The sequence below is a fragment of the Sander vitreus genome, chromosome 19 (assembly GCF_031162955.1).
Source record: "Sander vitreus isolate 19-12246 chromosome 19, sanVit1, whole genome shotgun sequence".
Taxonomy (NCBI): domain Eukaryota; kingdom Metazoa; phylum Chordata; class Actinopteri; order Perciformes; family Percidae; genus Sander; species Sander vitreus.
This window is the reverse complement of record NC_135873.1, coordinates 3,592,308-3,608,427: the sequence shown is the minus strand read 5'-3', so window position 1 is coordinate 3,608,427 and position 16,120 is coordinate 3,592,308. Positions and strand designations below refer to the sequence as shown.

The 16,120-nt window shown below is 39.7% G+C and overlaps 1 protein-coding gene across 3 annotated transcripts in view; it reads left to right on the top strand.

Annotated features, from left to right (window-relative positions):
* The window catches only part of LOC144534276 (phosphatidylinositol-binding clathrin assembly protein), an 88,706-nt gene that overhangs the window by 21,295 nt on the left and 51,291 nt on the right, over positions 1-16,120 (top strand). The window lies entirely within an intron of this gene.

Sequence of the window (16,120 nt, the reverse complement as noted above, 5' to 3'; positions counted from 1 at the left end):
TCAAGTCTGTCTCTCCCACACCTTCATAAATACAAACATGCATGCACATTTGGATCATTTATACATGTTCATATCAGCATTAGGATCAACAGTGGGGGAGGTGGGTGGGTGACTGGAATACAAACGGCGTGTGCAGCTATTGAGAACGTACACATTGGACACAGAGTGAATAATGGAAATGGCTGTGGAGTGCAGAGAAATTAATTAGCTCAGTATGAGCTGGAGGCGAGATGGGGGACAAGGATGGAATCAAATGAATAATCAAATTAATGAACTTAATAAGAAAACATAGTTGAAAGCTGGAAGAATAACACAGTCCCTCCATGGATTTGCAGACTTTCAAACACAATAATTGGGAATTAAAATTCAACCAATCTCCGCTATGTTTTGGAGAACTTTTGTATTTTATTAATTGTGATTTCTTTTGACCAGATGTTGTACTGTTTTTGCAAAAATAGGTCTGATCAAGGCAGCACAATGTCTCAATTTATATGTGGCAGTGCCGTGCAGCTTTTGAAAGGGAGAGGAGAGATTAATTCAGAGTTGTCGATTTATTACATATAACAAGATGGAAATAGAGAATATTTAGTTCTTCAAATACACTATTGTAGCCTGCATTTACATTAATCCTCTAGTATGCAGTCTGTTAATAATTCAGAACGTAATTCCTTTAAAACCCAACTGATAGAACACGGAAAATTCACTTTGATATTCAGATGGACTGGTGCCATTTGGAGCTTACTACATACTGGTATATTTAATGAAAACAGCAGTCCAAGGACAGTGTGTTTGGTTTGTTGTGATATATTTTCTTTAATCACACCATCAAATGTTTGATCCCTAGATTATGCAGTACTTTGTGCGATATGCAGTATGTCTACTCTTATGTATATCCATTTTGTATCTATTAAGTGCAACCTTTATTTTGTGTGCAGTCACCCCCCCCCCAACATTTAGGGAAATACATTTATTTGCCTTCTTTCCAAGTGTTAGATGAGAAGATCGATACCACTCTGGTGTCTGTACGGTAAATAAGAAGCTACTGCCAACTGCCAGTTAGTTTAGCTTGGCATAAAGCGTTGCTTTTACTCTTCTGTTTTTGTATGAATTAAACAAAAAAGATATAACACGTTTTTTTTAATGAACTTTAGCGGTGTGGGCAGGTGGATTTTATAACCTTTGAACAGAGCCAGGCTAGCTGTTTCGCACTGTTTCCTGTCTTTGCTCTAAGTTAAGCTAACCTGATTCTTTAAAAATAAAAACAGCGACTCATTTTCTGCTGACTGTATCCATTTTTGATAAATGTCTTTGTAAAACTGGGATTTCCCTGTAACCAAAAGTGGGTAATTATGGGCTGGTGCACATTATACATTGTGTGTTAATACACATCTTACATGCAAAGACCTTCTTGTGCACAAACGCACACTTAGCAGTTAAACACTCAGAAACAGACACACCCTGCAGCACATTCCTTTCAATTTCCATTAAAATAGGGAAGCATTGCTTCCTTGTTTAGTCAGAATCACTTGTGTCAACATTACGCAACGCTTCCTTTAGTTGGTTCCTTGTTTATTACGTTAATCTAAACTTCCTCTGAAAAGATGAAGACTCCTGTGTGAGATCATTGTACGAAACAAACCTCTAAACTCACTGACACCTAAACAGCAGCCTGGCTGATTTCACAGCTGCTAAAATAATATTTTAGGTGTAGAGAATTAGACCAAAATAAGATTTATGTTGGCAGTAGAGGTGCATAACTGACTAACGCAAGCCAGGACCTCACATACAGTTCAGAGAGAGAGACATCAGGGCATCAGAAGCTAGACGTTTTGCTCAAGCTGTGGAAATTCCCGCAACATTTTTTGATTAAACCACATCATACTAAGTAGGTCACTGCAGAGCAGCAGGAAGTGGTTAAGAGGTATTCCCAAGCTGTAGTCTGATTTATCCCTGAGTTGTCACTGTCAGATTGAACCTTTTTGATGTTGTCGTCTCAGCTAGAGTGACTTAACAATGATTGGAACACTATGCTAATCCCTGGTTTCTGCATGGCATAAGAAGGGTTTGTAGAGATCATTTACAACCACTTTACTTCTGTAATGGTAGATTATCATTCTTGTCAACGATAACTAAGTTAAGAGAGAGAGTGATCTTTCTTTTTATTAATATAGCTTTACATTACTGTCTTCCCATTTATTTTATTGTCTTCAATCCATTGTGAAGTGATATTGAAGTAACAGCATCTTTAGAACAGAAACAATATTAATACCTGTTATCACATTGTGTTGTTTTCACTATGCCCTGTAGCAAGTAAAGCAAGTCGAGCTGTGGATATGAAATGTGAATGGTAATCTTGTTCCTAAAATTAATAAGCCATACTACACAAGTTATATTAAAGCATTAGAGTTAGTAATAACTCAAGTACAGTGGACATGTAAAATGCGGTGTTCTATTGGCAGTATGCTGCTCTTTAGTGGAAGCTACTAATATAATGTACAGTCATTTAAAAGCCCTTATTCAAACCCACCTGCAGTGCATTACAGCACTGCATTCCTACTTTAGCCCCACAGAGCACCAGACTGTAGCAGAGCAAGTGTGTGTACTCATCAGCCTGCATTCATCAGGCCTGTCAGGCCGGGGGTGCTGATCGAGGCTCAACGGCCAGGTGTCCCTGCTCCCTCTTGGCTGTCCCATCCATTATAGTCAGAGCTGAGAGAAATCTGGCCGTAAAATTAGAAACCACAGACCCACAGAATTGGGGTCAATAGACTGTACATTCCTTTTCAGATCAACACGCTGACTGGTTCAAGCTTGGCCAGCACACTGAAGATGGCCTTGTACAATGTCCAATAGTCCGATAGTAAAGAGCATTTACATTGAATGAAGTCAGACGGTTTTCTTGCGGCTTTTTGTGTGAAAAGAAATTGCCTTTTGTCACCTATTTTTGATTTTAAGGGCTACCACAGAGTGTTTGATAATGTCATGATGGATACAAGCATTAACATAGCCGACTTAGAAAGCTGATTTGTGTCACTTTACACATTAGATATTGGCCCACTTCTGATATGATGAAAGCTCCATCCTGAATTATTATTTTCTCGGTTCACCCTGCTTTAAAAAGCTGGTAAGCCTGAAGCAATTTCATTTGCGGGGGTTTCAGCGACAGTGTTCTAGTCTCCTCAGGACTCTGTGCTGTGCTTTCAGGGGCTTTTCTAATAAGAATAAAGCTCAAGCTCAGGAAAAACTGCATGAATGCATGTTTTTCGGACATACAAATTAAAAGTTATTATTGTTATTATATCAACACAATATATTGGGTATTTGAGAAGGAAGAAGAGTACAGAAGAAAAGGAGGAAGAAGGAACCGAAGGTAGGAGGAAGGGAGAATCGAAGGAGATGTAGAAAGAAAAGAGGTAGGGAGGTTGAAAAGGAAATAAGGAAAAGAACAGGAGGAGGTTCGGAAGAAAAAGATAGGAGAATAAGGAAGGAAAGAATGAGATAGATGAGGTAGAGAAGGAAAGAAGGAGATAAAGAGGGAATACAAGGAGTAAGAAGAGGAGGTAAAGAAGGGAAGAAGAGGTTGAAAGGAATGGGTTTTTTCAGTTCAAAGTGCTGGTATCGGTATCAGCCTTTAGTTTTTACCTTCAACATTCTAAATTTGAATAATCATTTCCATGAAAACATAACATAACAGACATTCAATGGCAGCCATCTCAGGTTGACCAAGGGCAACAGGGATACATACACTCTCACTGAGCAATTGTGTGATATGAATAAATAAATATTAATGGTATGACTGTTAACAGTGTAGATTTATTATTGTTATTGCCATTTTAGTAGTCCAATGGCAATGAAAACAGCGAAATATGTAAGCTTGATACACATCACACCTGACCAAACTATAAAACATGTAGTTTAGGTTGAGCTCAAAGGAGTATGTGGACTACAACTCGCTTTGAATTTCCTGCAGGTCTGTGGCCAACAAGTGGAATGTGGATCAACAGACTGTAATATCTGAGCATATTCAAATTGAGTCTATTCATTTTAAGTTGGTCTGGATGTCAGCAAAATGCAGCCATTTAAAATGCATTTTATTCTGCTGTTCCCTGGTAATATATTTAGCCCTTGCTTTCAAATCCAATGTGGGAATTTACCATTCAGAGCAAATAGCAGGTGAATTAAGTTTTAATATCTATCCTTTGCCTCAGCTGCCGTATTTGTCAACTGGCTGGGATCGTGATTAGAGTAATAGCGCATTTTGTGTGTGTGTGTGTGTGTGGATAGTCGACAGACTGGTATTGGTACTCATTCAGTTCTTCATCTCCAGTTGTGTCCTTCCTGGCTCACTCCCCAGTGACACCCTGAATCTTATGAGCAATCAAGAGTCAGTCAATAACTTTGATCACAATTTCACTTTCGTGCTGGTACAAAGCCACTTTAAGAGTACATCTAAAAGAAACACCACTGCAGAATCTGGAGTTTGCATTGCATCGTGTCTACTCCTCGGTGATCGCCACCAAACTTTACAGAGTAATAAATAACAAAGTTTCAATTTTGAAATAATCTACAAGCAGGGATGGGATGAGATCTTAGTCCTGACTCCTTAACTAGCCATTGTCTCAGTTGTTATTATGTATCAGCATGTGCCTCTGCTTCCAAGCCTTTGTATGATGAGGCCAATATGTACCAAAACAATCCTGCAGGAAATCCCAAACAATGGCTGGGTGAGCCATTTTACAGCCCCTCACCCGCAGCCTCAGAACTCTCATCCCTCCCCTCTAGGGAGCTCCATCCCTGGACAGGGGAGCTCAGACTGCTGGGTCTCTCTCCTGGGAGTGTGTAATGCTTCCACCACTCAAGACCTAAACAAGGTTATATGAAGGTAGAGAGGAAGTGAGGATGCGTGATAAAAAGAGAGAGGTTAATTTGCTTGCAGAATTACGAGAATGGGGCAAAGATGTAGCGAGTGATCGTACAAGACGTGAGTGTCCGAGTGAGAGGCAAAAAGGGGTCATGTACAAGTCAGTTTAAAAATCGATTTTTTGAAAGGCTAAAAGCCCTTCTTCCAATGGGTGTTTGGACACATAATCCAGCTGAATGTATTATCTTTCCCAGTATTTCTTGCAACTGATTTTCCAATTCGGATTTAGTTATTTTTAATGTCATGAGATATTTTGCGGTAATGCCTTCTTTGGTTTGGTTTCCATTAAAGTGGCTATATGTAACTTTCAGTTTGTGGTGATTCTAGCGGCCGCTTTGGACAATAGTGGTAGTGTTTTTACCACACCTGATGTCTTAAAGGTCTTTTCCTTACGGTGCTTTATTACCCACTGTAGATTACTGAGTTAGCGTTACTGGGAGGTCATACAGTTGCGATGAATGTTTTGGTCAGAAAGAAAATCATTCATTTACAATAAGAGAATAGGTTACAGATGCACCGTTGCATCTCAAGTGTTGCTTACGGTAACTTAGCCTACTTTGGATGTATCGTGAGCTAAACCGGGTACCAACGTTATCACTGTCACTGTGTCACGAGCCAAAGTATTAGGACTTTGTTGTAGCAATGAACGTAATAACATTTAGCGCATTTCATGAAACTCACGGATGCTTTACACAAGTACAGGGGGCAAGGGAAAAGAAAATAGTAATAATAGTAGCCCAACACGGACTGAAAAGAAATAAAAACCGGGCGCTAAATGGAAGGGCGTAATTTAATGTTGGCTATTGCTATGAAAAAGACATATTACATACCCGAGGGCCAATTCAAGGTGGGTTTGGAATCATTTACAATCCCATAATTGTCTCCATCTGTTGTAAGCCCAACCTAGTGTGACTCGCGTTTTCGCCCGTCCTCTTTCACTGTCCCTTTTAGCTTTTAGTTGTTCTTGGTTTAATTTTCTTCTTTTCTGTGATGGTCCTGCCTCAGTATCAGCCATAACTACAACAGATAACTTCTAAAATAACTCAATTAGATAACTCAAATTCAATTAGGCCTAGCCTATATAATGAAATCTACTGTTACCTTTTACCCGACTGGATACGCTAAGACAGGTTTTTCTGGTGTTCAGCCAAAATCTGTGACCCATCAGAATGTGTTACAGTAGTGCCGTCTACCTGCCGTAAATCAGTCTGTGACTTTGTGGGAAAAATCGAACTAGAGCAACGGCACTAATAAAAACTACGTAAAAATAGTGTTCTTTTCACTGTTAGTCTCGTTTGCTGTTACAGGTCATTTAAGATCATTATATTAAAAATGAGAGTTTCAGAAACACTAAAAAGTTACATATAGTCACTTTAAGCTCTATTCACTGTATAACCGCTATAAACAAAATCCTAAAATAAAATGGGATGTCAAATCATATTTTCCTAACTGGCATTAACTTTATTAAATTCTACATCCAATCACATTACTCAGTGAATGCATGAACTAGCAATAACTTGTGAACAAAAGGAATTCATGTAGTGTGTTTACATGTTTCTTATGTATCCATGAAGGATTTATTTACCGTGGTACACATAAGCCAGATACTCCGTGGCAAACTTGTTGCAAACACTCGCAATTCTGTGATGTGACGAGGAGAAAAGTTTGAAATATCATAGTGACGTTTGACAAAATTTTTTAAATCCTTTTAGTGAATAGAAACATCTTTCAAAAGTAGAAAAGTAACCAACAAAGAGACAGACAGCTACAACTACTCCTACAACTCTACAAACGTCAAACTTCATGGAAATCCATCTAATAGTTGTCATGGTGGTGCTATACAATAAGTCGAGGGATCACCAAATTCAGTAGGCCTCATCCTGTGGGGACCATGAATGTCTGCACACAATTTAATTTCCAATCCATGTAATAATTGTTGATATATTTCAATCTCCACCAAAGTGCCGATATTGCCGTACCAAGAGCCAGGTTGCTAGCATTGTCTAACTAGAAGAGTACTTGGGAGAGCACAGACCTCTGCCAAGGCATGTTGCAATGTTATTGCAGTGTGAAGTTTCCCAGTCAGAAACTCATTTTTCCGATTATTCTTACACACCTGAATGCAGCACAAATGCCCTATCTTGCAATGTAAACGAAAATGATTTGTGTATCCACCTGTGATTCGGATCTGCTCCAAAATGTAATGGGATCTTCCTTGGCCCATGCTCCACCATTTCACCAGGTTTCATGGAAATCTGGCCAGTTGTTTCTTTTGTAATCCTGCTGATAAAACAAACAAACCTCAGACAAACCGAGCCAAAAACATCAACATAATATGTAGATGCACTCCCCTACAAAATCACCCCAGTAGTTGAGAATGATTTAGTATTTCTAAATAGGGCTATTTATGTCCTTGTAAAAAATTTGTCTTTTTTTCATATCGCAATATATATCGCAGGGAAAAAAAAATATCGCAATGTAAGTTTTTTCCAATATAGTTTAGGCCTAGTACATAACCTCCTTGGGGGTGGTAATAAAAATGAATGTGCCTCTTCAGTACACCCAGTCTGATCTTTGAAATTGGTGTTTACTGCACAGCTTTTATATTAGAAGTGCATTCTGATGTTTTGTCCTGAACTTGGATTTGTTCATGAAATGTATACCTGATCTTAGTTATTCTAATGCTTTACAATTTAAAAAAACAAAACAAAAAAACTCACAGTTTAATAGTGACTAATCTAGCTGTGTTTTGCATTGTGAACAATGACTTTCTCTCCTCAAATTTGGTTTTGTTTGAAAGAATTCTTTATTCTTAAGAATAACTGATTTTGCTAGTTGAACACTGCAGAAAATGAACCACCTCCAACTCTAACCTGTCAGGCTTAAACATTATTTATTTTTATGATGAATAGCCTTTTTTTTTACAGTAATAGCCCTCATAGTTTTCCCTCAGTGTACTGTGACTTTGAGGAATGTCACAGCACAAAGATTTGCCAGACCGCAAGGTACAGTATAAAAACACTGTGAAACCCTTTTCTGGGAGTTTGTTTTGAAGGACGTCAAGTCCTCGGACATCCTTCCCATCATCCTTTATTTTCCAGTACTGGATAGTTGTAAGTGTCAGCGGGGGAAATTACAGTCTGATTGATTGCACCTAAGTGCACCTGGAATCAGAATACAGAGCTGTGACTCTGTACATCAAAACTGAACACAGGCATAGGATGGAGTACATTAAAAGAGGGAGGGAGAAGTGGTAGGGCGAAAGAAGGAGAAGATGGAGAGAGAGAGTAGACAGTGTTTGAGAGTCATTAAGGACATGAGAGGAGACAGGGACGGTCTGGCGAGGACACCGGTGGAAGTGCTGATGGTAGCAGTACATGCCGCTTTCCGTGTGTGTGTGTGTGTGAGAGAGAGCGCGAGGGAGGGAACAGTAAGGTGTGTGTGTGAGACAACAACGTTTGTGTGTTTTTACGGCAGTGTAAAGTTGCGGTGTGAGTCTCCACCCCCAACCCACCTCGCCCGCCACCAGTGCCCCAGATAGCCAACAGCCCATTTGTTTCAGTGACGTCAGCGAAGCACTCTCATCACTACTCTCCCTCTGCCTCCTCTGGGAAAGCGAGGACACAGACAGAGGCAGAGATTTAAGCAAAGATAGGGTGTGTGAGATATTGTGAAAGAGAGTTATTTGACTAGGCAAGAGAAGGAAGACAAACAGTTAAGGAAAAAGAGAACAAATGGGAAAATGTAAGACCAAGAGAAGAGAGGCTGTAAAGATCTGCTGACTCAAGCACTGTGTCAAAGGGAGTATGGCAGGGCTGGGGAAGATGTTATTTGTGTGTGTGTGTGTGTGTGTGAGGTCACCCTGACTCTAATAGGGGTCACTTGTGATAATCTGAAGAGCCTGAATGCACGCACGCACGCACACGCACGCACACGCACACACACGCACACACACGCACACACACGCACACACACGCACACACAAAGTCATCACACACAGGCTTCCTATCACCTCCTGGTGTGGCGATCATAAAGATGATTAGTGTCGAGGTTTGGGTGGGTGGGTGTGTGGGGTGACCCACGATGAGCTGACAACCTCACCGCACACTTACTTATGCTCCTTCAGGCAGATAAACAAGTTTTTCCTACTCAAGTAAATTGGCTGCATCCGTGTGATCGTTAGATAAAAGTTGTGTGTGTGTGTGTGTGTGTGTGGCCATCCTACTGGGCTTAGCAGTTCAGCCAACCAGAAACCTGCAGTGTTAAACTAGCTCAATGCAGATTCTCCCAGCCAGGGATCTGATTTTGTCACTTTTTTTGTCTTCTGTACTGATTCCGATTATTGATTTTGAAATATCTGCTGACCCCTCCTCAGAACAGTGATTGTCCAGTCATAGCTTAGCAACCATAACAAGGCACGGCACAGCCAGTCAAGCTTTGGATTTCTTCACATGTTGAGGTAGCGTCCATTGCGCTGTAGTAAGAGCGATTCAGCATTTATCGAGTTTGGAGGGTTGTTTATTTCTTTAGCCTTTATAAAACCAAAAATAGAAGGGCAAAATTGTATTGGAATAGATCATTAGGAATCGTTAGCATGTGGGGATAACTATCTTCCTACGAACCGTAGTAACCGAGCATTACTTCCAAGGACAAGGAGCACATTATTGACTAGAAGGGCAATTGGAGAGTGCAGACCCTCACCAAGGCAATGACCTATCTCGCTATGTTAACGGAAGTCCATTCGCCCCATAATTCAGATTCGCTCCAAAATGTAATGGGTTCTTCCTTGGTCCATGCTACACCCTTCCACCAAATGTCATGAAAAATGGGCCAGTAGTTTCCTGCTTCCTGTGATCCTGCTGACAGACAAACAAACCAAACTGAAAACCTATCCTCCTTGGCGAAAGTAATGACTAGCCTACATTAGTTTGTAGGGTTACATATTATGAAGAAAAAAAAAAAAGATAAGCCCCATTCACAACTAGCACATCCACTGTGTTGTATTTCCCCCCTCTGTGAGGAAGCTGGTCGTGAATGCTGTAAGAGTTTAGGCTAATGTTAGCAGCTCTGTCCTTCTGCTTGCATTTGATACTCCTAACAACCACAGCCAACGTTGCCCTAGATAGCGTTACGTTTTCCAAATGCATCAATTGTCAACTTAAAAGCCTTTTCTCTTCTAATAAACTGTTTGAAAATATGAACAAGTATGTAATCTAAGCAACCTGTTTCCATGACTTCTACATCGATCACGGACTGGTTACGATCCTGACTTTTACATGAGCTTCAGCATGCGTATATTAGCATAATATAATGTCTGTAGCCATCAAATATATAGTTAGGACTCGTTTTACAAGATGCTTTTTTTTTAATTTTTTTTTTTTTTAAAACAACTATTTTTTTTATTTATTTTTTTTAAAGTCCGTCACTCGCTGAATTTCCCACAAACTCATGGAAGTTATGTTAGCTTAACTACAGCTGCTAAATCTGAATAGATATGAGAAGCCTGCTTTTGTTTACTTCTGTCTAGAACTGAATGCTCAACAGGCGAAGCAACAGTAACTAAGCAGGGGCGTGGCTTTTTGAACAGACAATTGAAAAATGTTCTCTCTTTTACATCACACTTTGCGAATAAAACAAAAATGTACCCAGTGAGATAGGGCTGTTGTCTGATTTGCATTTGTACTGAAGGTAAGTGTGGTCACATTGTCTAAGAAATCCACAATGTATACTCATACCTCGCTGTACATGTGTTTTAGAGGGCAAACTGCAGTGCAGCTACTAATGTTCCATGAAATGGTGAAAACCCACTTTCCCACCCCTGTAAGCGTCCGGTCATGCATGCTAAGAAACTGAATAATACCTCTCTTATTTTCTTTTTTTGCTGTTATGAGATAATCTTGTTTTTACAGCGTCTCTTCTAATGTTTGCTCAGCAGTTGCACACTTTTACTTAAAAAGTACTGCCTCTGAGGAGTCGTTTTACTCCTTCCACTAGTCGCTCTTCAAGTGCCAGGTTTAATTAGCAGTACTGTAATTAGCTCTGCTGCTGCCACCCCTCGATACAATAGCACTTGAAACATCACAATTAGCCGTTGTCACTGCATTTGATCTCAAGTTACAAATGATCTAGTAATATAAAACTAATTGATTTCCATGAACATAGCTCATCCCCAGATTATGTATCTTTCTGAATAATTTAACAAACTATTTTATGAACAAATCTTGTAAAGATATACACACTTTACTACTCCTAATGTACTGTATGTTTACCAGGCATTCCAATGGATACTGACTCCATATCAGGTCAAACAGCTGAACATTATGGCACACCCATATGTACATAAGGTGACACTCATTATTTAGGAATGGGATTTCTGATTGGTTCTAGTTTCAACTTGTTTTTAAGAGCGTATGATTGTTTTTCTCCCACTTTGTTTTGACGGCTGGCTCTAAATACTACAATACCCATGAGCCTTAGCCACTGTTGATATGGACACAAAGCTAGAATAGGCACTAATCAGTGTTGAATGTTTAATCACGTTTCTACACCAAAGCGTAATCTTTAGTTGCACACAAACGAAGTTCTTGAATTTGATGTTTCTTAGTAAAATGCCCGTGAGTTCTAGTTAACTTGGTTTTTGTGTACACAGTGTTAAATCTTTGACTTTTTTCAACACAGTTGTTCTCCTTTAGTACTTTTGTACCATTTCATGCCCATCCAAGTCTTGGACGTTGCTCCCAGTGCAATTTAGTCAACATTGTCTATGCAGAAAATGTATACGACGTGTTGGTGCCCTAAAATAACTCATACTTTGCAACTCTTCTACCATTCATGACCAAAATGTAATCTCATAACCTCAATTTCCCCAAAGATTGTCTCTGATTGTTGATGCACTACAACCTGACTCTTGTTTCTGCACTTCATGTTTCTGTCAATACAGTGTACAAGTCAGGAGAAAACGGTTCTAATACTCAGTTTGCGTGTGTGTGTTTCAAATAGTGACTCATGTTGCTTAGCTGCATCATTGACCTCGCAGACACACACTCATCCAACAGCAAGATACAACTGCTCCCATGAGAGCTGGAGCCCACACACTATCAGCCTTGTCACCTTGTAGGCGCGCACACACACACACACACACACACACACACACACACACACACACACACATTTAAACATAGACATTTCTTTAATCATATCATTCTCAACACCCACTCAGCTTCACTTTGTGACTGTTTCTTTCACACTTAGATTGGATTCAGAGACTATATAGTTGATTGTGTAAGAGAGGAGGAGACATACTACGTAGGAGAGAGGAGGAGGAAAAACATGGAGGAGGAGGAAGAAAAAAGATGAAGGGGGAGAATCCAAGGCAGGAAAGCAGTTTGTGTGTGTGTGTTCACATATCTGTATCTGTTCCACGTCTGTTTTCTTGTGTGTTTCTCAGCTTGCATAAGAGCTGCTTTCATTCAACACAGCCTGATCACGACTCATTCTTCTTGTGTGAGTCATCACCTTTCAGTGGAGCTCAGTTTGCCATTGTCATTTCTGTCGAATTTTGTGCATGTAAAAAGTGTATAATATAAAAAGTGTGTGTGTATATATATATATATATATATATATATATATATATATATATATATATATATATATATATATATATATATATATATATATATATATATATACACACACTTTTTACATGCACAAAATTCTTTATTATTATTTATATATTATTTTTTATTTTTTCTCTTTTGAACCAGAAGACCCAGGTTGCCTTCTCCCTGCTGGCTCTGTGTACACATTGGCAGGTCCAAAGAGGGCCGAGCGGGAACTGGTTCAACTTCCCAGATACCAAGCTGCACACAACACACTGATGTTTACCAACCAGGCTGATCTGTAATCTGCCTTTTTTTTTATACCAAAGGGAGGAGAGATGAAAAAGATCTGAAGTCAATGAGTACAGCTTTTTCTGGGCAAATTACGCACTTCTGTTTCAGCCTTGAGTTACCATTCATTGCCTCCTCTGGGTAGAACATTTGAAATGTAGGATTTTATTTGGAGAAAAAGGGGCAGCTTTAATCTAATATGTAAAGGGGTCAGTATGCTTCATTTGAAGTACTTGTCAGATTTAGGTTTCATGTTTAATGATGGTGTAATGAGGGGGGTTCAGATGGTCTCAAACTTTTGCCCTCCAGTTCGTAATGAGCCTTACGTTTATGGTTTCACCTATGAAGTTATGTCTGTTTCAGCCTGGGGCTCAAGGGTAAACAGAATTTATAATATATTTACCAATATTAGGAATCTCTTACTGACCTAAGTTTACTCATATCACAATGTCTAGTTAATGCCTATAAATGACAGTAGCTACAATAACCAATGGCATCTAACCAGATGTCCAACTAATCAGCCAACAGCCCGCTACCATTATCTGGTCATGCTCTTTTTAAACATATCGGAAACAATATTCACTGATGTCTATACAAATACTAATTATTGTGAAGTCAATCATTATGAATGTGATTACTTTATGTCCCATTTCAAAACGGTGGACATTGATCTGCTGCTTTAGCAGCCTCCAGTCTTCTGGGAAAGCTTTTCACAAGATATTGAACCTGGCTGCAGGGATTTCTTCCCATTCAGGCACAAAGGGGTATTAATTCATTTGAGGTCAGGGCTCTGTGCAGACCGGTCATGTTCTTCCACACCAAACTGAAAACCATTCCCCATACTGCGGCCGCAAAGTTGCTATTATCCCAAAAAAATGTCATTGTTTGTTGTAGCGTTAAGCTGTGTTCAGGCAGGGAACAGCACTGCATGAAAGAGCACAGCACCCTCATTCATTTCAATCATACCACTACATTGAAGCAGTGGGGGATCCAGGTAAAAAATGCAGAGTTGTTAGGCAAAACATTTTGAAATCTAGAGCAGGAACATCCATCCTCATAAAACATCTGTGCAGTACTAAATCGTCTGACAAGCCTCTAAACTCAAGGATCTGTTACTAATACCCCTTTCACACCAATGGCTCAATCAGGGTATAACCCAGGTTGACTGTGTATTTGAATGGGGTAACCCTCCTCGATATACTCTGCTTTGCCACCCAGGACGCCAGGTGGGTTGGATCAGGGTAGGACTAGGGTCGATTTCAATGTAAATTGCGCACGACCTGGGTCACTACCAGCCGGAGCGGGACGAATTATGTGATTGGTTGGAAATGACAGCTTGGCAGTCGTCACAGGTCGCCGCATACTTTGAAAAAAAACAACAAAAAAACAACAAAAATGTTGTCTCACTGTGCTTTACGCTGGGTTTTCACCATAGACAACCATATGATTTTCACAGGCAGCTTCAACAACGGCAGAGTGGAGCGGTTCAATTCATTTCCGAACAGTTCGCTCACTGCCTTTTGCAGAGCGGCAAAACTGCCTGTAAAAACCCAGCGTTAGAACTTAAACGTATGAAAATAGGTTTTGTTTAATTCTCTCAATACCACCGCTCTTACTCCCTCTCTTTTGAACGAGACACCCGACTGCAGACTGCAGTTCAGTGCGGCTGCTGGGTAGCGTGAATCTTTTTTTTTTTTTTAAATGAGTCGTGACGCTGACAGGAAAGGCCAACTTGGCTTTTAATGATATCAAACAAAGAGAAATGTTCTCCCCTCGTCTTCAAAAATCGATACTAGAGTAACCTACTTCCTTTTCCAGCTGCTGCAATAAATATGCAGAGGAGGAGATATTAGTCTGCATAAAATCATCTGAAAAGTGTTTGATGGTTATTTATCAATTATATTTATTGATGGTGCTTTAGAACGTACTCACTGCGAAACAAACACAATATAAGCTTTATTTCTCTCTCCCTACTGTACAATGACAAATTGCCAGTTATTTCATGGATGGCCAGTTATTTCATGGATCCAGGATACTATGCATACTGATAAAGTTCCCTTGGCCTTTGGAATTAAAATAGCCCCACATCATCACATCCCCTTCACCATACCTAGAGACTGGCATGGTTTTATTTCAGTTAGCCTAATAGCTGGTTTGATTTGCACGGAGAGATGATTTTATGGAAAGTACCCCTAGTACCTAGAGATTGGCATGGGGTACTTTCCATAAAATCATCTCTCAGTACAAATCAAACCAGCTATTAGGCTAACTGAAATAAAACCATGCCAGTCTCTAGGTATGGTGAAGGGGATGTGATGATGTGGGGCTATTTTAATTCCAAAGGCCAAGGGAACTTTATCAGGATGCATAGTATCCTGGATCCATGAAATAACTGGCCTTTAAAAATAAACATCTGCCTGCCTCTATGGGAATTTAACATAGGGGTGTACTTACTTATGGCCCCTGTATTTTAAGGAAGAACATTTATTTATTTACGATACATTATTCATTCATAAAGACAATTGGTGTCCTTAAAGGTTGGATTTTTCCTCTTTTTTTTTTAATTAAGGCATTAAGATCAATTTCCAAAAGATGATTTTTTTATTCCTCTTTTTAGTCAACTTTGGCATGGGTTCATAAACGTATGAGTGCCACTGTATGTGATGTTAGCTGTTCACTGAATATGATGCGTGTAAGCCCATTGCCAACTTCTAGAACTTAAGATAATTGTTATGCATTTCTCCTTGGTTGTGACCCAGGTAATCTCTGAATTGTCATGACCAGGGATATACCCATGCAGACTGGCTTGGTTTGAATTTCCAAAAGAAGGGTTGAGCACACGATCAGTCAACCCTGGCCAGTGGTGTGAAAGAGGTATTGAAGTATCTTTCCTGGATTGTATTTCACCATCTCACCTGTACCTGATACAACATGCCCCATCAATGTAGGGCTATTTTTTGTCTGAAAACGTGGAACAAAAGGGCTTAGCTAGGTTGACCCATTAAAAATAGCCCAAGACCAAAAGTAATTGAACAGGTGTGACCACATTCTATTGGCTATACATGTATGTGTATCTCCACCCTATCTTAGCATTCCTGTGAGATAGAGAAAGAAGAAGCCGTTTTAACTGAGTTTTTTGTCAAGTGGGACTTAATTAGGTGTTCATCAAGCCACAATTGTTTACAGAGCTCCAGCCCTGGCTTCTCCTCATCATAACATGACTACACAATTAAAAATGAAAAAGACAGAAAAAGAAACCCACTTCAGGTCAGTGCTGAGGCCATGGTGTTTGGTTACTAGGGAAACCACC